The sequence below is a fragment of the Pelodiscus sinensis genome, chromosome 14 (genome assembly GCF_052426305.1).
Source record: "Pelodiscus sinensis isolate ZL-2025 chromosome 14, ASM5242630v1, whole genome shotgun sequence".
NCBI lineage: Eukaryota > Metazoa > Chordata > Testudines > Trionychidae > Pelodiscus > Pelodiscus sinensis.
In genome coordinates this window covers 15,664,708-15,688,832 of record NC_143065.1, presented here as the reverse complement: position 1 = coordinate 15,688,832, position 24,125 = coordinate 15,664,708, and the positions used below count along the sequence as shown (strand labels likewise).

Genomic DNA, 24,125 nt, shown 5'->3' with positions numbered 1-24,125 from the left:
ACTTTTGTCCTAAATTGCTCAGCATGTGCTTTTCCAGTGAGTGCAATACAGCAGTATACTTTGTAAAATGTTTATGTTGCATTTTTGTTATCTGATTTAGCAATTTTCATTCCTGAGAGTTTACTTTTTCAAGCTTTTGCCTGAAAAAAAAGTATGCCATTGTCTCTGTGTTTGGAATGATTTGTTTCTAACTGCCTTTATAGTTTAGCAGGTGTCAGAGAATTATTGCAAAGTTCTTTATTGCACACCACGCATTGCACAAAAAGCTCAACATTCTTGCATTTGTTGCCTGCTGCTAGTCCATTGAACGAGTGTAGTTTTCTCTTCAACAACTCACTTTCTGATTTTTAGGTCACAAAAGGCTGTGATTGTCTTCTTTTCCCTGTCCTGACATTTTGTTTATTTGTTCCAGCTGACGTCCAATGGTTAGAAGCCAAAGTTTCTTTTTTAGACACTTATCCATGGAGAATACATTTGGAAACAAGGGTAGGTGGTGATGTATTGCAAAATGCTGAATGAAAACACAGCATGAAGAACACTGTATTGCAGCAAGCTTCGGTCTGAAGAAAGCAGGAAATAAATATCTTCTTACATTGTTGACTTGTGAAGAGCTGGGCCACACAGTTGAATCTGGTGTTTAAAGCAACTAATATACATCACAGGGCCTGCAACTCACATGCAACTTGCTATCTGCTACTGCAGTGCGCCTTTATCTACGTCAGCTGTAGTCTAAGGCTGTATCTAAATTACATCCCTTTTCTTGAAAAAGGGATGTAAATTAGACTCTTCGAAATTGCAAATGAAGCCAGGATTTAAATTTCCTGTGCTTCATCTGCATAATAGCGACCACAGTTTTTTTCGAAAAGGGACTTTTCGAATGAAAAAACGGCTGTTTAGATGGGGATAATTCAAAAATAAAACCCTTTTTCGAAAGATCCTGTAATTCTCATTTTTTCCGGAGTACAGGATCTCTCAAAAAAGGGTTTTATTTTCGAATGATCCTCATCTAAACAGCCATTTTTTCTTTCAAAAAGCCCCTTTTCAGAAAAAAACGCAGTCGCCATTATGCAAATGAAGCATGCGAAACTTAAATCCCAGCTTCATTTGCCATTTCAAAGTGTCTAATTTGCATCCCTTTTTTGAGAAAAGGGATGTAGTTTAGACACAGCCATAGTGTTTCACCGAGCAACAGAGTTTTATAGACCTCCTACCCCCATTTCATGTTGCAATATCGAGCTTATTTATGGAATATAGCCACAATAATTCTCAATATAACAGGTTATTTATAAAGTCAGTCTTCTCAGTTTTTATCAAAAACTGTTGCTCCATGCAACTCTCATTAATATTTTTTTGCAGGGCTCCTGGAGCACACTTTGAGAAACCCTGAGATCGCTTCACATCTGGTATTTCCTGACTCCTTCAAAAGTTCATCATGGAGTGAGACAGGCTTGTTTGCAAGGTGTTTTTCCTAGCTCAGTTCTCATAAAGGAAAATTTTCTTCCATGAATGTAATATCCGATTTAAGATATAAATGGAGACTGCGTGATCTAGGCATAAGATTCAGGGCATAAGACTGGAAGTCCTGAGCATTTTGTTCCTCTTGAAGATTACTCACTATATGACCTGAAGGAGATCACATAACCTCTCTGCGCATCCGTTTCTCCATCTATAAAACATCTCCTTAAAACATTTTGAGATTCACAGATAAGTCTTAGGTACAACTATTATTATTATATAATCTAATGTGTGGTGTGCCTATCCAGCTAGAAACAGTTGATTTATCATCCCTGGGAATAAACAAGTGGTAGGTTCTTAAAATTCTGCTTGCTTTCTTTTTTTTTTTTTCACTTCACTGTATGTATTAATTCCTAATGACAATGAAAATATATGTGGGGAAATGTCAACATAGAATCCTACTTCATACTGATTTATAATTCTACTGCACAGACCTGCAAATAAGATTAAATCAAATATAACACATTTATCTAGATTTGCTGTCATGTTCCTGTTAGATGACAACAGCAGCAATTCATTTATTCTTACCCGAATAAACATTGGCATAATATGGGGGGGATGAAGGGTGATTATTTTATGCATCTTTATGATTCATATTTAACACCTTACATGGGGTTTATTTTCAGCCCCAAATCCTTCTCTTGCTTCTGAAACCTGAATAGGATTTTATCCTCCCTCACCACACACAATTCCAAGTTTTGAATCAATATCCTTCTCAAATTCTAATTCCACATACCTAGGTGAGCTATGATCCAGAGTGCGGCGGCTGGCAGAGTGAATCTGCTCCCTGCCAAATCTAGGGTTGTTGTGAGGCAGACCATATTAACCAGGCAAGTGCACACGCATCCAGTAATGCTCCACGGACCAGCTGCAAATGGTTTTCTGCATCAAAACACCATGTCCTAGGGATGTTGCCTGAATGTTACAGGCTGCCAGGAAATGTTGCTTAGATCATCTTAAAACATTTGATCACAATGTAGAGATGGGGGTGCCATCATGAGAAAGGATTTTCTCTGTCTTAAATGAGACACTCCAGATGACTCTGCTCATTATGCTCTGTGTTAGTGTCAGCCGTGTACTATCCAACAACATTCTCCTTTGTCAGCCCGACAAAGATTCCTGACTTTTTCACTTTGCTGCTCTTAATCTCAAGTCAAGTGTGTGTGTGCGCGTTTTAAGATACTTGTCATAAAAAACAACAAACAGCAAAACAGGATTAAACAGGAAACACTTTTGACATTGACCAGGATCTGGCCCTCTATTTGTGACAGCATTCCTCACTCTGTTTGTGTCACGTTTGCTGGTTATCCCACATTCTCACTCAATCATCAATGTCAAAACTCCTACTTTCCTCAGTGTGACTTCAGAAATGTGTCCCACCGTGTCATTAATGGATACGGCAATAGAGTGATGTGGATGATAAAATTCCAAAAAAGAATGTTTATATATCTGTTGATATTGGTGATGCTTTTGGTAACAAGATGTTAATTCTGCCCCCAACACTGAGAAATCTGGAAGGAGTATCACATATTAGGCTTCTGGATAATATTCTAGAAAGAAAATAATTCACTAGGATCACAAACAGAGGTAGACACTGTGACATTGAATATCATAGCATCTAACTTTTAGGTGCATAGAAAATCACTAATTCACAAAGCCTAAGATAGGAACCTTTTAAAGAGCTCCGCCTTTCTTGTGAGTGCTCCTCAGTGGCTGAGGGGAGTCTTATAGTCTCTCTACCCAGTTATCTGAGAGAGAGGAAGTGTCTGGTATGTAGCCTGGGACCAGACTTCTTCTTACTCCCTGTTGTGGCGACGGGGGGCGGACCCTGGCCCACCTACTCCTCTAGGTCCCAGTACAGGGACCTTATAAGTAGCAGTTACCTGCAGAGTCTCAAAGAGAGTGCTGCTGTCACATTCCCTGGGCCACTTCCCTGGGAAGCTGCTCTGTCCAGACCTTTCTCTTGGGCCTTGTGGTCAAGTCCTCCCTGTCCAGGGTTTTGCAAGGGTTGCGGTTGGCTTACCAGCTAATCTTCAGCTGCTGGACCTGATTCTGACCAGGTCTGAAGTCCAGCTCCCACTCGGAGCTGTCCGGAGTGCTGCTGTTCTCCCAGTCAGCCCTTAGGTCTGCCTGGGTTGAGCAGTAGGAAGGAACTGCCAGGTACTAGCCCAGCAGCTTCTTTTGTACCAGTCTGCTGGGTCATGATTGGCTGTCTCTGCAGCAGCCACTTTATCCTGCCTGGAGGACCTCTTTTCTGCTCCTCTTGCTGGGATTGGGTGTGGCAAGGCCTTTGGCACCTTCCACTGTGATTCACACAAGCTAGCATGCTAGGCAGGGAGCCACCTAAGCTAACCAATGGGAAATGCCAATGAAAAGAGTGTGTCCTACATCTCATCCCTTAAATCCAGATCTTCTGGGACATATCTAATCCTGCTAGTGATTCACAACTTGGTGCCCTCCTAGCAGAGTTAGGTGCCTGCACCATTTTTGTAAAAATCCCCAAAGAAGAAAACGACCTCCCTCATTTTCCTAACCATAGGGCTAAAAGTTCTCACCTGGAATAAGGCAGACCCGTGACTCAAGTCCCTCCTCCTGCTGAGAGGGGGAAGGGATTTACACTGGGATCTAGCCCCTCTCAAGAGAGTTTTCCAACCATTGGGCTACATGAAATTTAGATGTGGTTGTTCATTGGAGCACAGGGACTTGGCCTTTGGTCTCTCTCATGTTGGGTGAGCAGGTTAACCACCTGGCTATGGAGTCAGGATCATGCTTGTGCTCTCTCTCATTTAGTCATTTAAGCCAGGAAAAGTTGGATGCAAGTAGGGATGGCAGAAAGTTTCCACCAATCAAGATCTGCAAAATGATCTGCTGACACTATTTATTTCTGTTGCTACTACTAACAGAGCTTCTTTTATTTCTAACAAGCGATCAATGAATGCTTAAGTGGGAAACTGATTTGGTATATGACTGCTAGGTATGGAAATTTAATATTCTTGATTTCTAAATAACGATTGAGAAGATGAGTGCTGAAATAAACTGTCTAAATGGATATCAAAGGTCCCGTCAAAGAACCTAAAGCAGGCTAGGTGTCTAAATCTCACTGAATTGCTTTTAACTCCCTTTTGCACCTCTACTGACCAGAAAAAAACAATAACCTATTGCTCTGCTCTTTAACCTACTCCAGTGGGTGGAAGGGTTAGAGATAACAATGAATGTCTAAAACTGCTTTCTGAAAACTGATGGTGACTTTGTCTTTAAAATCAAGAATTAGAAGCAGTGGTAAAAACAGAATATACTCTTTATTGTGCTTCTCATTATGTTCATATACAAAATGAACTTCCATTACTGTGATAGGAAATGGAAAGATAATAGCAGAATGTGTATGATCCCTTTACCCATTGGAAAATCACTCAGGAAAGCTATTCCAGATGGTTATTATATTTGTAAGCAAATTGACGAGTGTTTTGCTACATCACTAGAGGTTAATTCCATTAGCCAATGAAAGTTATCTGTATGACTCACAAAAGTATAGCTCATGAATTGCTTAATCTTTCTGGTTGAAGAGAACATCTGTTAACTTGGATAACAATGTGATTGGAAAATGAATGTGGAAATAGAAAGCATGCACTGTGTTTAAATCTGGAAATCATGCTGTCCCAAAAGTACCCATGAAGAGAAACTGATTAGCAAAAAGACTTCAAATCTACACAAGATCTTGATGTATAAAAGACAAAAAGTAGACAGGTAGTTTGAGGCAAATAAACAATGCATGAACAAGAGTGATTAAAAGTTTATGATGGCTTATCTGTAGAAGCATGTATGTTCCACATACAGCCAGCTACATAAATAATACCACTTTTAAGAATATATCTGTATTTCTCAACCTGTTTAACAAATATACCAATTCATATATACAGACTAAAGAATAAAAATGGCATATTGCAAGGAGATATCAAATGTTAATTTTTCCCATCTATAATTAGCATCTTCTTCAAAAATATTCAAAATCATTCCATTACAATTTCACTAGAGGATGTGCCCCCTGCTCACTATGGTCATAAAACCCATCTTGGCCAGGGATGGCCCGGGGGTGAGGCTGCTCTGGCTTTTCCCTCCTTCCCCCCCAGCCACCGGGGTGGCCCTGGCTCTTCTCCCACAGCCATCGGGGAATGTCTGAGGCTGCCCCAGCCATGGCTTCTCCCCCAGCCCCAGCCACTGGGGAGGGTCTGAGGCTGTCCCAGCTCTTGGCCCCTACTCCAACCAGACCCAGCTCTTGGCCCTCCCAAACGTACATACGTACATGCATGCGTGTGTGTGTGTGTGTGTGTGGCTGCGCCAGGCACGGCTCTCCCCCTGGGTGCTGGGAGTGGGGACTGGGCCAAGGCTGAGACTGGCACAGCTCTCTCCCCAGCTTCCTGGGGGTGGGGGTGGGGTGGGAGGTGCTAGGCTGAGGCTGCATTGAGGTTGCACTGGGCCCTGCTCTTTCCCCCACCCCTCGGCTTCTGGGAATGGGGGCTGTGCTCAGGTTGAGGCCTCACCAGTCCCAGTCTCTCCCCACCCCTCTGCCACCAGGGAGGGTTGGGCCAAGTCCGTGGCAGCTACGGCTCTCCTCCTAGCTGCTGGAAAGGGGAGGAGAGGATGGGGCCACGGGCAGCCCCAGCTTGCCACGTTTGTCCTGAGGAAGGTCAGGTTGGGAGTGGGTGGGGCTTGGCTCCTGTGGACCACGAGTGACGTGATGATGTCATTCTGTTGTCCTACAGGGAAATATATATATATATATAGAGAGAGAGACAGAGAGAGAGAGAGAGAGAGAGAGAGAGAGATTAGCTGAGAAATCATATTTTAATACATCTTCCATTAATACCCCAGCTCAGGTTTCATGAATAGCTGGCTAGGTTTTACATCATAGCCATTTCCTTTTGAGGGGTATTCTATGAAGGATTCATTGTTTTAAAACCCTCCCTTTTTCATCCTCTTAAGTATTCCATTATGTGACTTGTGCTTCCAGATTATTTCTGTATCACTGCAGTGCCTGGTTGCTCTCTTGCAATTAAAGGTCTGTCAGTATTTCCATAATAAACCCCCTATTTTAAATCATTGCCATCTCAAAACAGTAGTAATTCAAAATGAGTTTCATTCCTCACCATTGCATTTTGTTGTATATAATGACGTAGTTTAGCTCAGCATTTCCCAAACTATGGGCCGTGGTCCAGTACCAGGCTGCGGGAAAAAATACCGGGCCTCAGCGTGGCTGCCAGTAAGGGAGCAGAGTGGGGCGGGCTGGGAGGAGGTGGCGGTGGGAAGAAGGGTTGGGGGCAGCGGGCCTGTCCCGCGAAGATCAGGGCAGGTGGGTGGGTGGCCAGTGGAAGCAGGGTTAGGGGTAGCAGGGCTGTCCCATGGAGATCTAGGTGGGTGGACGGTGTGTGGTGGAAGCAGGGTTGGAGGCAGCGGCGCTGTCCCACGGAAAGCCAGGTGGGCGGGCGGCAGAAGTAGGGTTGGCGGCAACAGGGCTGTCCCGCGGAGATGGGGGGGGGGGTGAGCAGGTGGTGGAAGCAGGGTTGGAGCAGTGGGGCTGTCCAGCAGAAATCGGGGAGGGCAGGCGGTGGAACCAGGGCTGGACGGGGGCAGCTGGGTTTGACTGGGAGATCAGGAGGATGGGGGGGCAGAGCGGCACTGACCTGGGCACATGCAGACTCTACAGACCCTGGCAGAGGAGTGAGTCTGCCTGGGGATTCCATTTTGCACCCCCCATACCCTCCCTCGAGTAGTTGCGAACTGCCTGGCAGGTAGACACACTCAGGCAGCGTGAGCACATCTACTATTCAGGCAGTTCACAGCTAAGGACTGATACACCTAATTATAATAAAACGTACCTAATTAGAAAATACCAGACATTTTATATGTCTGGTAATTTCTCAATTTGTTTCTCAGACAAAACCCTCAAATACCAGATTGTCCGGTACAAAACCGGACACCTGGCAACCCTACCCTTCCTTGCACCCTACCCCCAGTCTGCTCCTGCTCCCACCTTCTGGAGTGCCCATACAGCACCGGGTCCCCCAAACGTTGGCCCAGGCTGGGTGGAGGATGTAGCCAGGTAAAAACTGAAAATTTATTCATTTTTCATTCTCTTTTTTTATATGTGTTTATATTTTTGGGCTGCAAAAAACAGTACTAAAAAAAAACGGGTTCCAACTAAAGTAAAAAGTTTGGGAAACCCTGATCTTGCCAGCTTTCTATCCATTTTACAATCCATTTATCCTATCCATATTCCCTTAACTTGCTGGCAAGAATATTGTGGGTGACTGTATCAAAAGCTTTGCTAACGCTGGCACGGGGGGCTTTGGGAGGACCAGAAACAACTTATTTGAATATTCATCATTTGCTTAATGAATATGCAAATATGCAAATGAATATTACTGGTCCTCCAAAAGCTCATGAATGGATTTACTGGTCCCTGTGTCAAAAAGTTTGGGAACCCCTGGTTTAGCTTTTTCATTCATTCACAACAAAGATTTTTTTCGTTTACCTTGTAAAAAGTAACTAGCCCTGTTGAGGTGAAGGAAATCCAATATCCATCTATTCTTAAGCATCAGATCGATGGCACTTGTTTTGGTACATGCAAAAACTCATGGCTGGGAAACAAAGTTGATGGCTGGGAAGCAATTTTCAAACACACATACACATACACACACACACACACACACACACACTGAAAAAGTAGTGTGTACATATATAAACATTCTCATTGACTCTCATATTCAGAGAAGAAGAAATGTGTAGGAAGACAGATAGTTAAAGTAATCGGTGGTTCTGTTCAGCATTCGTTCATCACATCTTTTTTACTGTTTTCTTTCTCCCAAAGAAGGCTTCTGAGTCATGGTCTGATCCAAACTCCATTAATTGGAAAGATTCCCACTGACTCTCTCCTGTGGACTTTGGCTTTCAGAGAGAATCCCAGCTAGTGCAGGAATGAAACAATGCCTCTTTTCTCCACTCCCCCACCTCATCTAGTTGTAAAATTTATTATCAATTCAATGTCCTTGAGAAAAGGCATCAAAAAAAGTACAAGGAAACTGTCTGAGGAACTCCTGTGATATGAAGAAAGATGATTCATTTTTATATAGAAATATATGGAAAGCGAATAAGATGCAATATGTATTGTCTGTATAGTTACAATATTGCACGGCCTTCTCTGCTAATGTTATGTCTCACACTCAATTAACATTAGTTTTATCAGTTCCTTGAGACTAATCATTATACCACTGCCATCAATTAAAAGAGTTAGCCACAACAACAACAACAACAACAAAACCTGTAAAAGTATCTGATGTATTAGTTTAGCTGCATGAAAGTCAAAGAAGCATGAGCTCACAATGAATGTATTGCTTTATTTCTTTTAGTGGCTGAGCAGCCCATCCTATACTTTGTAAACTACAAAGGCATGAGATTTATTGTATTGTTTAAGGAGTCTTGAGTTTGTAAGTTCTATGGTGAAGCAGATTGATCAGCTTCAGAAAGATTTGTGAATACCAGAAATACAGGAGAGTTGAATCCTCAAATGTTGTAAACTGTCATAGTTCCATCTAAGTCAATAGAGCCAGGCTGAGCAATACCAGCTCTGGTTCTCCTTCTTAATAGCTACCGTCTGAGTTCTCTCCTGGGCCACTACCAAATGAAATGTAAACAAAACATTGTGACTGACCCAATTAAAAAATGTCACATTACCAGTTAGTGAAGATTATGACTTCATGTCCTGATTTGGCATGAGAATTTCTCTCTCAGGAGATGGGAAAATCATTCCCTGAATAGCTCTCTTAGGGTATGTCTACACTAGCCCCCTAGTTCGAACTAAGGAGGCTAATGTAGGCATTTGAAGTTGCAAATGAAGCCTGGGATTTAATTATCCCGGGCTTTATTTGTATCTTCCCGTCCAGGCGCCATTTTTAAATCCCCTTAGTCCAAACTAACTGCCTGTGGCTACACGCGGCAGTCAAACATTAACTCGAACTAAGTCCTTAGTTCGAGTTAACTGTTACATCTCATTCCACTTAGTTCGAGTTAACATTTGACTGCCGTGTGTAGCCGCGGGCAGTTAGTTCAGACTAAGGGGATTTTAAAATGGCGCCCGGACGGTAAGATGCAAATAAAGCCCGAGATATTTAAATCCCAGGCTTCATTTGCGACTTCAAATGCCTACATTAGCCTCCCTAGTTCGAGCTAGGGGGCTAGAGGAGACATACCCTTACAGAGTACTTCAATGGCTCCCAAGTTATCCCAATACAGGATGGGCATTCACTGACACCCAACTCTTGCAATGACTATACTTCCAGTGGCTGTGTGGCAGTATTCATTGCCTCTCCATGGTAACTCTGAGATCTGCAAGAAGGTCTAGGGGTCTGTGCTGTTTGGCCCCTTTGAAAACCCATTATAACTCATGCTCTTCATGATAGGAGGCTTTGAGGGACAGAATAGGTGAGGGAATACCTTTTACTGGGACAAACTTCTATTGGTGAGAGATACATGCTTTCGCACTTACACAGAGTTCTTCTTCATGGCACATCTGACGTGAGTTCACGGGGTTGGCCCATGCAGCTATAAAACTACTGTATAGCAGATAAAGCTTATCTGAAGTCCAGGTTTGGGACCCCATGAGGGGGAGGGTCCCAGAACCTGAGCCCAAATAACTACACTATAAATTTAGTCCCACAAGATGAAGTCAGATGACCTGGGTCAACCATGGTCATGCTGTGGGTTGCTTATTTCAATGTAGACATACACAGTTAAACACAAGATAGAACAGATGGTTTAGCATACATTAATTAATACACATTTCAAGGGACCACTGAGGGTGAAGTGGCCCATTAACACCAGTTCAGTAATAGCAGTGAAAGAAGGGGGGGGAAAGGCAGAGAGGGGAAGGAGGGGGGGTTAAGTGGCTTATAGACTGTTATAATGAGTCAAATCCAGTGCCACTGTTCAAGCCATGATCTTTACTATCTATCCAAGTTGTGATTAGCTCCCAGACTCATTTCAGAAGGTGTTGCATAATTTTCCTTTGAGGATGTGGATGATGATATAGAACAATCACTTTGTAGACAGCGTTCATCCAAAGTAATATATTTTTGTTTTATTTTCTGTGTGAGGTCATTCAGCAGCATTGTGATTGTTTCATTTCACCCATATAGTTGTTACCAGGGTGGAAAGTGCATGAATAAGAAACAGACTGGCTGTGTCTAGACTGGCCAGTTTTTCCGGAAAATGAGCCGCTTTTCCGGAAAAACTTGCCAGCTGTCTACACTGGCCGCTTGAATTTCCGCAAAAGCACTGACTTCCTACTGTAAGAAATCAGGGTATGTCTACACTAGAGTTAGTTCGAACTAACGGACGTTAGTTCGAACTAACTTTCCTATGCGCTACACTAGCGCTCCGCTAGTTCGAATTTGAATCGAACTAGCGGAGCGCTTAGTTCGAACTAGGTAAACCTCATTTTACGAGGACTAACGCCTAGTTCGAACTAGCTAGTTCGAACTAGGGCTGTGTAGCCCTTTAGTTCGAACTAGTGGGAGGCTAGCCCTCCCCAGGTTTCCCTGGTGGTTGGCCAACACCAGGGAAACTCTATGCCCCCTCCCGGCCCCGGACCCCTTAAAGGGGCACGGGCTGGCTACGGTGCCCGTGCCAGGTGCAAGCCTGCCAGCACCCAGCTAGCAGACCCTGCACCTGGCACGGCACAGAGCCACCCACCCGATGCCCCCCAGCCCACCCCCTCTTGCTGGGACCAGGCTGGCGGCTCCCGGGAGCTTGCCCTGGACCGCAAGAGGCGGGCACCTTCCTGGGCTAGTGCGGACATCGTGGACCTTGTCCACGATCTCCGCACTAGGCACAGGAAAGTGGCCGGCTAGGGCAGGAGAGCTGCCAGCCTGGCCACCCAGGACCAGGTGTGCATGAAAATCAAGGGGGTCCACTGAGACCCCCGACACTGAGCCCTGAGCTTACAATGGCCGTCCTGGGTCAGACCAAAGGTCCATCTAGCCCAGTAGCCTGTCTGCCCACAGCGGCCAACCCTAGGGACCCTGGAGGGGATGGACCGAAGACAATGACCAAGCCATTTGTCTCGTGCCATCCCTCTCCAGCCTTCCACAAACTTTGGGCAGGGACACCACTCCTACCCTCTGGCTAATAGGACTCCATGGACCCAACCTCCATGACTTGATCTCACTTCCCTTTAAACTCTGTTCTAGTTGTAGCCTTCACAGCCTCCTGCAGCAAGGAGTTCCACAGGTTAACTATTTGCTTTGTCAAGAACAACTTTCTCTTACTAGTTTCAAGCCTGCTACCCATTCCTTTCCTTTGGTGTCCTCTAGTCCTTCTTTATGGGATCTCAGGAAGAACTTTTCTGAATGCACCCTCTCCACCCAACCCCTGTTTTTACAGACCTCTATCCTGTCCCCCCTCCGTCTCCTCTTTTCTAAGCTGAACAGTCCCAGTCTCTGTAGCCTCTCTTCATCTGGGACCTGTTCCCAACCCCTGATCATGTTAGTTGCCCTCCCCTCTCCCAGCCTTTCTCTTCCCCTCTCCCACCTCCTTTTCCCAGTCTCCCCCAGTTTTTTTCAATAAAGACAGAGTCAATGTTGGAAGAAACGTTATCTTTATTTTGTACATCAAGAAGAAGGGGGGCTAGGGAAGGGCAAGTGGAAGGAGGTGAGGGAGGAATGGGGTACGAGCCCCCGATGGGGAGGACTGGGCTGGCTCTGCGGGCTTCTGGGGGTGGAAGCTCTCCTGCAGCCCCCCAATTACTCCCTCTCCCCAGATGGCAGCCTGCGGCAAGTGCAGCCGGGCTGATGGCCGAGTGGTGTGATGTGCCCAGTGTGGGCACTCAGGGCACTCCAAGCCAGAACTTCTTTGCAAGCGGGGCACCCCTTAGAACTGTGTGTCCGGGGTGGGGGTCGGGACCCTTTAAGCGCAGCCCTCGGCTAGCCTGAGACAGTATCTCCATGCTCTAAGTCCTCCTTTTATGCCCTGCCGGCACTGCTTCCGGCCATCCTTAAGCCCTGTTCAGAGTCCACTCAATGTGGACTTACTAGTTCGAACTAGCAAAACGCTAGTTCGAACTAGTTTTTAGTTCTAGATGCGTTAGTTCGAACTAGCTTAGTTCGAATTAACTAATTCGAACTAAGTTAGTTCGAACTAGCGCTGTAGTGTAGACGTACCCTCAGTGCTTCTTGTGGAAATACTATTCTGCTCCCGTTCAGGCAAAAAGTCCCTTTTGCGCAAAGCTTTTGCGCTAAAGGGCCAGTGTAGACAGCTCAGATTTGTTTTTCGCGAAAGAGCCCCGATCGCCATTTTCGCGATCGGGGCTTTTTTGCGGAAAAGCGTGTCTAGATTGGCACGGATGCTTTTCCGCAAAAAGTGCTTTTGCGGAAAAGCGTCCGTGCCAATCTAGATGCTCTGTTCCGATAATGCTTTTAACGGAAAACTTTTCTGTTAAAAGCATTTCCGGAAAATCATGCCAATCTAGACACAGCCACAATGTTATAATGTGCAAGTGTAGAACCCACGGATCTTAAAAGGTGTGTATACAGAGGGTTTTGATCATTTTAGCAGTGGTTATGTGTCCACAGATTTTGTATATGTTATTCTGCAGGCTCTCCTGCTGCCTTGAGTTGCTGTGTCCAGGTTTGTGGGAGCTTGCTTCTGCTGATAGGCTTGGAGCAGCTGCGAGATTGTTTGGCTGCCAGAAAAGGAGATTCAGGAAGGATTTCCTTCAGGATATGCCCCCTATTGAGGATGGATTATAATTATTTGAGGCATCCATGATTTCAAAGCTGTCAATATTATAACATCTTTTTCTCCATACTGGGGCTTCCCGCAGCAGGCAGCGATACGGTGCACAGATTGTACTGCCACTCCCAATTTCCAGCTAGTCAATCAATACTGCTTCTAGGAATTATGATGTAGTTAGAGCTGTGAGGAAATATAACTCACCACTGGCTGGTCACACTCACTATTGCAATCTCAACAGTACATCACTATGGGTTTGTCTAGACTGCATCCCTCTGTTGGCATTTAATTATCCTGTGCCTAATCTGCATAAAAATGGACATCACGTTTTGCTGACTCAGCACTTTATCAGCAAAAAGAGGCAGTCTAGAGGGGGATCTGTTGAGAAAGGCCTTTTTCGACAGATCCCTTATGCCTCCTGCTAGGAGGTTTACAGAATCTGTTGAAAAAGGCTGTCTTTCTCAACAGATCCCCCTCTACATTGCCTCTTTTTGTCGACAAAGTGCTGAGTCAGGAAAACGCAGTGGCCATTTTTATGCTAATTAGGCACGGGATATTTAAATCCCTGCCTCATTTGCAATGTTGACCTGCCTAAGCCACATCCCTCTGCCAACAGAGGGATGCAGTCTAGACATACCCTATGATGGTACATCTAGACAGCAGCACTATTTTGGGATACATCCGGTTTCCTGAAATTGCGTTTTCTGTATCTTTACAACAGGTCCATTATTTTGAAATGCAATTGAAATAACGGGCGTGCTATTCCAACATCCTGGTAAACCTTGTTCCACGAGGATTAAGGGACTTGTTGAAATAGACCATCTCAAAATAAGCTCAAAATTGCGTAGCTTATTTTGAGCTAGCACCACAGTGTAGACACGCTCTGACAGACCAACTTTGACTCATCAATGATTCCCCTGTGACACAATAGACAATATTTAAATGGAATTACTGAAAAATACAAGTCATGTACTGATGTCATTAAAGAACTAGTTGTAAGGTAGCACCTGTTGGGATTTTGTGGTTCCCAGAGACTCAGGTGCTGGGCAGAATCAAGGGTCTTCAATTCGATTCAATTCGATTCGATTCAATTCAATTCAATTCAATTCAATACTTTATTCAGTGTGCACAAAGGGAGAGCCCCTGGTACTAAAATCAGCCAGAGCCCCTCGAGCAAGGAGCCCCTCCCCTTGCTGTTTTATAGCACATGGTTACAGGTTACATAACACAAACTTCTAAACCAATCAGATTCAACCTTTCCATATATGGCTTTGTTTGTCACATGCTTGTACTTCTCCACTCCACATGTTGAGTTCACCCCCCTCCCCTTGGCCTTTTCTAGGCTGTTGCTAGGGTGGTGAGCCACAGCATGCTTCTTTATGCATACCTACTTTCCAAACCACATTTTGTTTAAAATGAACACATGCATACCCTTCAGCTCCCCCATTTGGTTTTGGGGCTAAGAACAATTCTTAGACCACACTAACACCACTTCCTTGTATTTATTAGGAGCTATAAGTGACCTTATCAACACTTAACTGCAGTTTTGGTAACAGAATTAAACAATACATTCAACCTTTAATACATAATGGTATCTACACTAAAAGTAATAAGTCCCCATATCCATTGCGAAAACACAACTGAAATCCATCCCCAGGGAATCTCTGTTCCCACAATAGCAAACTCTTCTATCCACTGAATCACTGTAATTGCCTTACCACTTCTTTCATAATATCTTCCACAATAGGAAGTACGAGATGTTCAAGCCAGGCTTACTTTCCAAAGCTAAATACCCAAATCCACACCAGGTAGTGGAGTCTTTCTTCACTGTTATATCATCCATTAAATTAAACATTACATGCACCATTAAGTCAGGTCCCAACATTTGAGATAGGGCTTGTCCTGACTCCATGTTTCTTATATGCAAAACCCATCCTCCCAGGATGGAACATTGATCCCATGGCAAAGCTATATAGTTATCTCCAGCCATTATTACATACTCAACTACACAGGTGTCTATGACATGAGAATAGGAGTGGGTGGAAGGGCTGAGCCTCCAATCCAGGAGACCAACCCACAGGAATTAACACCTCTCCAAAGATGGAATGATCATTCCAAAATGCCCATTATCAATAGAGATCACTCCCCTGTCATCATGCAAGGTGAAGACATTCAGTCTTTGAGAACTGCGGCTCTCACCCAACAGGGCACCTGTGACACGAGCAAGTCTCCTATCAGGGCTACAACTTTCATGTTAACACCATGCCAGTATGATAACACCATTCCAGACCAATGCTTGCTCATACATTTTAGTAGTTTTTAATAGATGGCTGAGTACAACAGTGAGGACCTAACCAACTATGTTGCTGAGTTAAGGTGATATCTAATTAATTAGACATGAGCCCTATTCTCACCACAATAAACTGTCATCCCTGCTACTAACAAATTTTCAACCCAGTCCCTATTATGAGATTTGATAGCTTGAGTAATGGCATTTACAACTGATCCAGTGGCTCCTCCCCAGGTGACTACATCAATAAAACACTTAAAAATACTGAGAATGGCCCTCAAGGAGTCCATAGGGTAAACAGAGATTATTGTGCCCTATGTTGAGTGTCATCCTTGTATACTTGTACTCGTGACAGGTGCACCCAAACTGGAATTCCAGTGACCCGGGCCGCTGAAGGAGTTACCAGGAGAACCATGTGAGGTCCAGTCCAGGCTGGTTCAAAGGTTCGTTTTCTATAGGCTTTCACCAGTACCTGATCACCGGGCTGCACCTCACATGTGTCTTCTTCGCTGGCCTTTGGGTCTGGTTCAATTTTGGGGTCCTGTGAGACACACTGAGATAACAATTTGCAATATTCAGCAAGCTGGTCATCCATGACATACAACTCCCCCGCTCCAATGCACAGATTTCCTGGCGTCCTCATCGCCCGCCCTGTCAGCATTTCAAAAGGAGATAAGGAATGTGGATTAGTAGGACTGGATCTCATAGACATGAGAACCACTGGTAAATTGGTGACCCAGTCTTTCCCTCTAGCAGAAAACCTCTGTTTGGTTAGTTTGTTTTTAATGGTTCGGTTAGCTCTTTCTACTAATCCCGAATTCTGGGGATGGTAGGGACAGTGGAATTTCTGTTTGATCCCCAGTGACATGCATACTGTTTCATCACCTTCCCTGTAAAGTGGGTACCTTGGTCACTATCGATGAAGCATGGAAATCCCCATCAGGGAATTATTTCAGTCATCAATATTTTAGCTACATCAGACGCAGTGGCTTTGGCCACTGGGAAAGCTTCTACCCACTTAGTAAAGTGATCCATGATCACGAGAACATATTCTTTCCCTCTGTACCTTGGCAGGGGTCCAATGAAATCTACTTGTAACTGTGTGAAGGGCTGTGTTGGTCTTGGCTGATGTCGCATTCTCACTTTCACTGTGGGAGCAGAATTACATTGAGCACATGTTACACACCTCCTCACATAATCATGCACATTTGCATTAAGCTTAGGATGCCACCAGGTGTCTGACATCCGGTGGATCACCCTCCGTGCTCCATCATGTCCCAACATGTGATATATTTGTATCATAGTTCCCATCAGCACATTTGGTAACACTAATGTGTTTCCTGGGCCTCTCCAAGTGTTATCATCACACAGTTTTCCCCCATTATCCATCCATAACCACTTTTCTACCCTTGGTGCAGAGTGCTGGATGTCCTGTAATTCAAAAAAGTTTGGGGTTTTTATGAGAGGCTGTGTTGCAGCAGTCAATTGCATCTCTTTACCTTCCACTGCTGCTCGTTTAGCTAGTTCGTCTGCCCTTCGGTTCCCCTTACTATGAGGGTCTGTCCCTTTTGTGTGGGCCCTCACTTTTATCACTGCTAATTCAGTAGGTTTCTGCATGGCTGCATGAAGTTTCTCCACTATTCCCCCATTTTGTATTGGGGATCCTGTACTCGTCAGGAATCCCCAATTTACCCACAAGTTAATATAATCATGTACAACCCCAAATGCATATCTAGAATCAGTATATATGTTTACAGCATGACCTTACACAGCTTCACATGCTGTAACTAATGCCTGCAGTTCTGCTACTTGTGCAGATGCCCCAGGCAAACTGCCATGTGCCACCAGCTGTCCATCTTGAGTACAAACGGCCCATCCTGTGTGTCGCTTGCCATCCACATATAGGCAAGGGGCACCAGGTATTTCAGTTTCTTTTACCAATGGAACGTCCATGGGCTCTTCCTCAAGGCAACAATGATGTGGGTGTCCCTCATCTGGGGTAGGCATGAGGGTGGCAGGGTTTAACGATAACACTCTTTGCAGATGTACTGAAGGCATTAGCAAGCTCGTTTCCCATCGAGTCCATCTTGCCATATGGACTGCTGAAGATTTCTTCCCTGATAAAATAGCAAGGACAGTGTAAGGTACAACAATATTTACATCCTGTGAACCAATAAGTGGTGTGGCCTGATTTAGGGCCATAGATGCTCCTTCCACTGCCTGAAGGCATGGTGGCATTGCTTGAGCGACAGCATCTAGTTTAGAATAGTAGTATGCTACTGGGCGCTGTTTGTCCCCATGTTTTTGCGTTAACACTGCTATCATATGTCCCTCACTGACATGCGTGTACAATGTAAAAGGCATTAATGGATTAGGAAGTCCCAACCCTGGGGCAGTACTTAGCCTTTGTTTCAATGTGGTAAATGCCTGTTCACAGTCAAGTGTCCATTCAATTGCCTCATGTGGTCCACCAGCACCCTTCAGGAGATTATTAAGAGGCTGGACAATCCTTAAATAATTGGGGATTTGAGTTCGGCAGAAATTGAATAGCCCCAACACTTTCCTAACTTCCCTGACCATAGTTGGTCGTGGGCATGCATTAATAGCCTCAGTGCGGTCAACAGTTAAACGCTTGTACCCTTTGGATATTAGGTACCCCAGATATGATACTTCCTCCTTTGCAATCTGAGCCTTTCTAGCATTACATTTTACCCCACTGTCTGCCAAGTGCTGCAGGATCACTTCTAAGTCTTTCATGTGCGTTTGGCGATCTGGTGAGGAGATAAGAAGATCATCAACATACTGTACAACACAAGAAGCCATGTCTGGCAGCTTTGCCAGCACATCAGCTAATGCTCTATGAAACAAAGTAGATGAGTTATGAAAACCCTGGCTTAGGCAAGTAAAAGTATATTGCTTCCCTTTAACAGTAAATGCAAACCAAAATTGACTGTCAGGGTGCACAGGACATTTTGCTTTTACCATGGTGAAAACATCAAAAGCATGTAGGCCTCCCACTACCATCCACTCCTGCACATTTTCCCAGAAGGGTAGGTTTGGGTTATTAAGCTGCAAAGATGGCAATTCTTTTAACATGCTCCGCAAGTCAGATGGACTCATAGGAGTGTGCTCTAGTCGACTAACAGTAGCAGGGTCCCCTTCCCCTTGATTAGGATTAGGGACAGTGTGCACTCTCACATGAGCCATAAAACCAGACTGATATCCCCACATTCCACATGTAGGATCCAAAGGTGCTGAGGGACAAGATCTCTTTTCCTGCAAGGCTGTTTCTTTATAGTTTTTTGCTTCTGTTTGCAGTTTTTCTACCACTGCTTCTAACTCTCCTACCCTTCCTTTTAGCATATTGCACTTTCTAACCAGCTGTTCATAATCAACAATTAAACACATAACAGCCAATTTGTCCTTTGATAAATATTGTGGTTTATTCACAAAATCAGTGTTGCCCACTTGTAATGGGGTTTGGTCATCCTTCTTTCTTTCAGTCATACAGCCAAGATATCTCAACAAGAAAACTAATAAACTTACTGCTACAATAGTTATAAAAGCATTAATTAAACACTCTTCATATTGTGGATCACTAAATCCCTTCATCTTTCCCTTTTTTTTAAACCTAAATATCCTCCAATCTCAAAATCTTTAAATACAATATAATCTGTTTACAAACTAATAACAATTTCCAATTAGGAGATCTGGGCCAGCCAATACATTAACTAGAGGTACTTATGGCTATACCTGCCCCTACATTAACTGTTGGTCCTTATGGCCTCTTTGATTTCCCACTTCAACAACACTTAGTCAGAGGAACTTACAGCTTAACCCGCCCCCACACTAAGTACAGTGTCTTAAGACTGCAACCAAAATGTTACAAAACTGCAACAAACCCCTTAAATCCCCCAACACCCAGTTTCACTTACTACAAAAGGTGTGAGAGTCACCAGTCAGGTCAGGGACTCACAACCAAATGAAAAATGAACAAAATCACCCTCTAACTTGATTGTAGGTCTTGATCCTGAAGGATATTTCTCACCCTGCTCGCTGCGCCAAGAAACTGTTGGGATTTTGTGGTTCCCAGAGACTCAGGTGCTGGGCAGAATCAAGGGTCTTCAATTCAATTCAATTCAATTCAATTCAATTCAATTCAATTCAATTCAATACTTCATTCAGTGTGCACAAAGGGAGAGCCCCTGGTACTAAAATCAGCCAGAGCCCCTCCAGCAAGGAGCCCCTCCCCTTGTTGTTTTATAGCACATGGTTACAGGTTACAGAACAGAAACTTCTAAACCAATCAGATTCAACCTTTCCATATATGGCTTTGTTTGTCACATGCTTGTACTTCTCCACTCCACATGTTGAGTTCACCCCCCTCCCCTTGGCCTTTTCTAGGCTGTTGCTAGGGTGGTGAGCCACAGCATGCTTCTTTATGCATACCTACTTTCCAAACCACATTTTGTTTAAAATGAACACATGCATACCCTTCACACCTTACAACAGGAAGAGTGAACATCTGAAAACCAAGTAATTAGTATCTATAAGCATGGTATATTGTCCTGTAGTAGTTCAGATCAAGGAAGTTAATACCTACCATGGATTGTCTTCACCACAGCTGCATTTTGGATTTTTAAATGATTTCTTACCCCTTCCCCATGTTTAGCTTATTGATGCTAGTGTGTTTCAGTTCCTAGGTACTATAGTTGTTCTTTAATAACTCACTGCGGTACAACTTGCAACTTATCACCATTCACTGCTTTTTGCCTAATGTATTCACTAACAGAATTCCGTGCAGAACTCATGCATATCATCAGTAGATATGGTAATAAAGAAGGGAGCCTAAGTGAGATTTCCAAGCTTGCTTGCAGCAGCACTGCTCAGGTAATCATGCTGCATGCAAATAGGGAATAAACCACAGTTCATTCTTTCTAATACTCAAGCTTTGATCATACTCAATATATACAGACTACATGCTCTCCTGACTAGCAGTTTAACTAAAAGTATTGCTGTAGAATACAGTTCTATACTTTTTGAAAGTTAGTTGCTAAGTTACATGATGTATGCCTTGTGTACCAAAAAGCTCTTTAGAATGGGGGAAGACTGAGAATAAGGATGGATCCACCAACCACAATCCTCCAGAGAGGGGGCAGAAATTGGTGGCAGTTACAAGGGTCCTGTAGCTCTGAGGCTGCAACAACAGCATGGAGAGTTCTTCTGCTAGAATGTGGCCTAGAGTGGTTGGAAGATTCTACTCATTTATCTAGTACAGAACTGGTCTTCATCACACTCTTTATTTGGACTTGGCACAAGGACCAAGATTTGGACCTTGCACTAATGTTGCTCTGCAGCTGCCTTCAAGTGCTGCATGATAAAGAACAATAGGGTGTACAGCCCTTCACCCAGTAATCGTAGTACCGTTTAGCGAATAACATTCTGTTGACTGGTTTCAAAATGAACTGTTGTGTTTTTCATAGACTCCAACCTGAATTCGTGAATAGTGAGTGCCCCAAAAAGTATTTTTCCACATATTTACTATTCACCAAAAAAAGCTTGCCCCATTTCTACCTATAAATATCTCCTCCATGAGGCCTGTGAAAACAAGGTTCTTACAAAACAAGATTCCAAGTCCTGTATCTGCGGACATGAACAGAAATTTCTTGGCCACATACTAGCCAAGGTCACTATTAATCAAAGAATGTTTTGACAAATACCCACCCTCAAAAAAAAACCCTCAAACAAAACCAAAATGAGGATCCTTAGTTCTTACTCTCTTAATTTTTGCTGTTTTACTTGCTATTTACAAATGGGTATATTCATGAAAATGCTTGAAATGATACCATCCCTTTTTATATTAGCTATCTAGGACGCCTAGATGACAAATTTGATAAAGAAGCTGATTTAGGCAAAAGAATCACATTCAGTTCCTGAGGGTACCACAAATGTAGAATCACTATTTTCGTTTACAAGAAAAATTGCTGCAGAGTTCGCAGTCATTAGCATGAGACCCTCACAGCTATACTTTCTTTGCAACTGGATTTGCTTTCTGAGATCCAGAAAGCTGTTTTCAGGTTTTTTGCCAGGATTTTGAACTAACTCATCAAATAGCCGGGCTGCGTAAGCCATTGGATGCTGGTTCTGCTTGTTGGCAACAATGATATATAGCGGTAAATTGCAATTTTGGAAAATAGAAAAAAGCTGAAAAAAATTAGATATTAAATTTGAATCAAAGATACCAACATCATATTCAGGTTGCATAGAGTGAATTTGCCAATCACAGTTAGTGGGATGATGCAAGACATTGGTCTAGGGTTCTCATTTCTTTATCATCGCTGAAGATTGACAATTCTGACAAAAATACAGCATGAGAAATGCAGAATAATGGTGCAGATATGACATGTTGTGAGGAGAGCTGAAGAATACTCACAGCTGACAAAACAATCATATTTTTGTGCATTGGCTGAAAAGCTAATCCAGTAGGAGCAGCAAGTAGAACTATTTAAAGGGACAGTGAATTAAAATCTTGGATTGTGTCAAGAGCATTTCAACATTTCAATTTAAATCGAGGCTATAATGAATCTTCAGTTATAGCCAAATTTGTCCTCTGGTAAAATTACTTTACCATGGGCTAGACTCTAGACCAGTTTTCGGCTTGATCTTGCAAGATGCTTATTGTTCTGGTACCATCCAACAAATCACTTAAATATGTGCTTTATTTAAGCAGGTTGGAGTTGTCATATTAGGACATGGATGGATTCTTGTAGCTGTCAGTCACTGGGAAAAACACTTGGTTGTTGAAACACTGTGCTTTGACATCACCCCTCTCCCACTTGTAACTAGATTGTGATTATGCAGCAATGTGTGCAAGGAGAGGGGATCTCAAACTCAGCTCCTTTACAGTACTTGAGCTCCTATGTAACTCCTGTGCTTTGCCACTGCTTAAAGTGGAAAGATTCCTGCTTATTCAGGGGGGTGTCCTTGACTATGACAACCATTTTTTTTTTTTTTTTTTTTTTTTTGCTGGTTCCTTGACAGAGGCGGATAATGTCTGGATTTGCCACTGTTTAAATAGATATTTTTATAGATGGAATTTTTTTGAATCATTTGCCTGTGTAAAACAGATTTGGTTATGAAAATGGTAGATTATTATCTTGGCAAATTCAGGATTGTTTTTCTCTTAAAACAAAATTAAGTTATTGGAAACTGGAAATCCTAATCTTATGTCTCAAATTTATTAATGTCTACTATTCAGTTAACACTGTTCTCACTCATTTCAGCGTTGGGAACTTATGAGAATTTTTGGGGGCAGAGGAGGAGTTAAATCTGTCCCTAAGTGAAATCTGTTAGTTTTGAATGTTTTTTAAAATTTGTATACCATTCTGTCAGCATTATTCCTTGAACAATTGGCCTAACAGCTGAGATAATGCCATAAACTTTGTCTCCAGGATGAATCTGAATGATACAAACTCTGCTTTGATCTGTTTCAAAACTTTTTAGTTAAGGTGACCTTGTTCTTGCCAAGGTTAAAATGGGAGAACTTTTGTTCAGAGCTTGAAAGAAGTACAAAAAAAAAAGTGCATTGTAGTCTCTGTGTTCCATGTGCAGCAGTACAATGTAAAGATATAAATAGTTTATGTAGGCGTATTAGTCAGGTTAAACTTATACTGTAAACACAAAGGTATGATAATAATACCCACAAAATCAGCCTTGAAACATAGGCTGAATAGTCTCTCTCTATTGTAGAAATACAAGCCATAGAAGCACATTGGCTTTGGTGTACTCAAGAAATGGAGATTTCTGACTTGCCTGGATTTATGGATGACAGATGACATAACAGCTTCTTAAGCTTAAAGTGTAGAACAATATAATTGCAGCAGACTTTGATGAGAGTGATAGGTTGTTTGTTGGAGGTGGCTATGGCCGGGAGAATGGGGAGTTAGAACATATGAGGCTTCATACAATATTGATTTTGGGGGGAAGCTATATGTCCATAATCGGACTAGACATTGGAGGGTATGTAGCTTGCATAAATATATTTCTTGTTCTTTTACACTATATATGTACATTTCTCTAGTCATTTTGCAGGTAATTAAAAAGGAAAAAGAATAAATATTTGCTGAAAATGCTTTAGTTTTGGATGCAAGTGCTTCTGCTTGGAAATATATGGGGTTAACTTCTGCCCTCCAAATGTTCACTTCTTATTGATGGAAGTAGAAGCTCGGCGTGTGCACCCAAAGATAGAATTTGGCCCTACAGATTTACAAGGCCTTTGCTATACAGTGGTGGGGAAGCAAGTAAGGCTATGTGGGCAAAGGGCTTCCTGAAAATCAATTAGCATTAGTGAGGAGACCCCAAAACAAAATATCATCACTGCTTTTATAATCTCAATAAAAAAGCAATGGTACATCTCATTATGTCTCATTGTGCATGTCACTGTACCTGCCTGATGTAGCAAAACCTAACATTATTGTTTACAAAAGTTTTTATAGCATAATATTTTATGTTTGAGTTTCAAGGTCAAGACATGTTAAGG

General features: G+C 43.1%; 1 long non-coding RNA gene across 1 annotated transcript; it reads right to left on the bottom strand.

The window, feature by feature from the left end:
* Nucleotides 1–14,392: 14,392 nt before the first annotated feature.
* LOC149523588 (uncharacterized) lies at nucleotides 14,393–19,771 on the bottom strand. The gene is made up of 2 exons (XR_016350651.1): nucleotides 17,525–19,771; nucleotides 14,393–16,237 (listed from the first exon to the last, which is right to left on the bottom strand). It is a non-coding gene; the product is annotated as an uncharacterized LOC149523588 (long non-coding RNA).
* Between the last annotated feature and the right edge of the window lie 4,354 nt (nucleotides 19,772–24,125).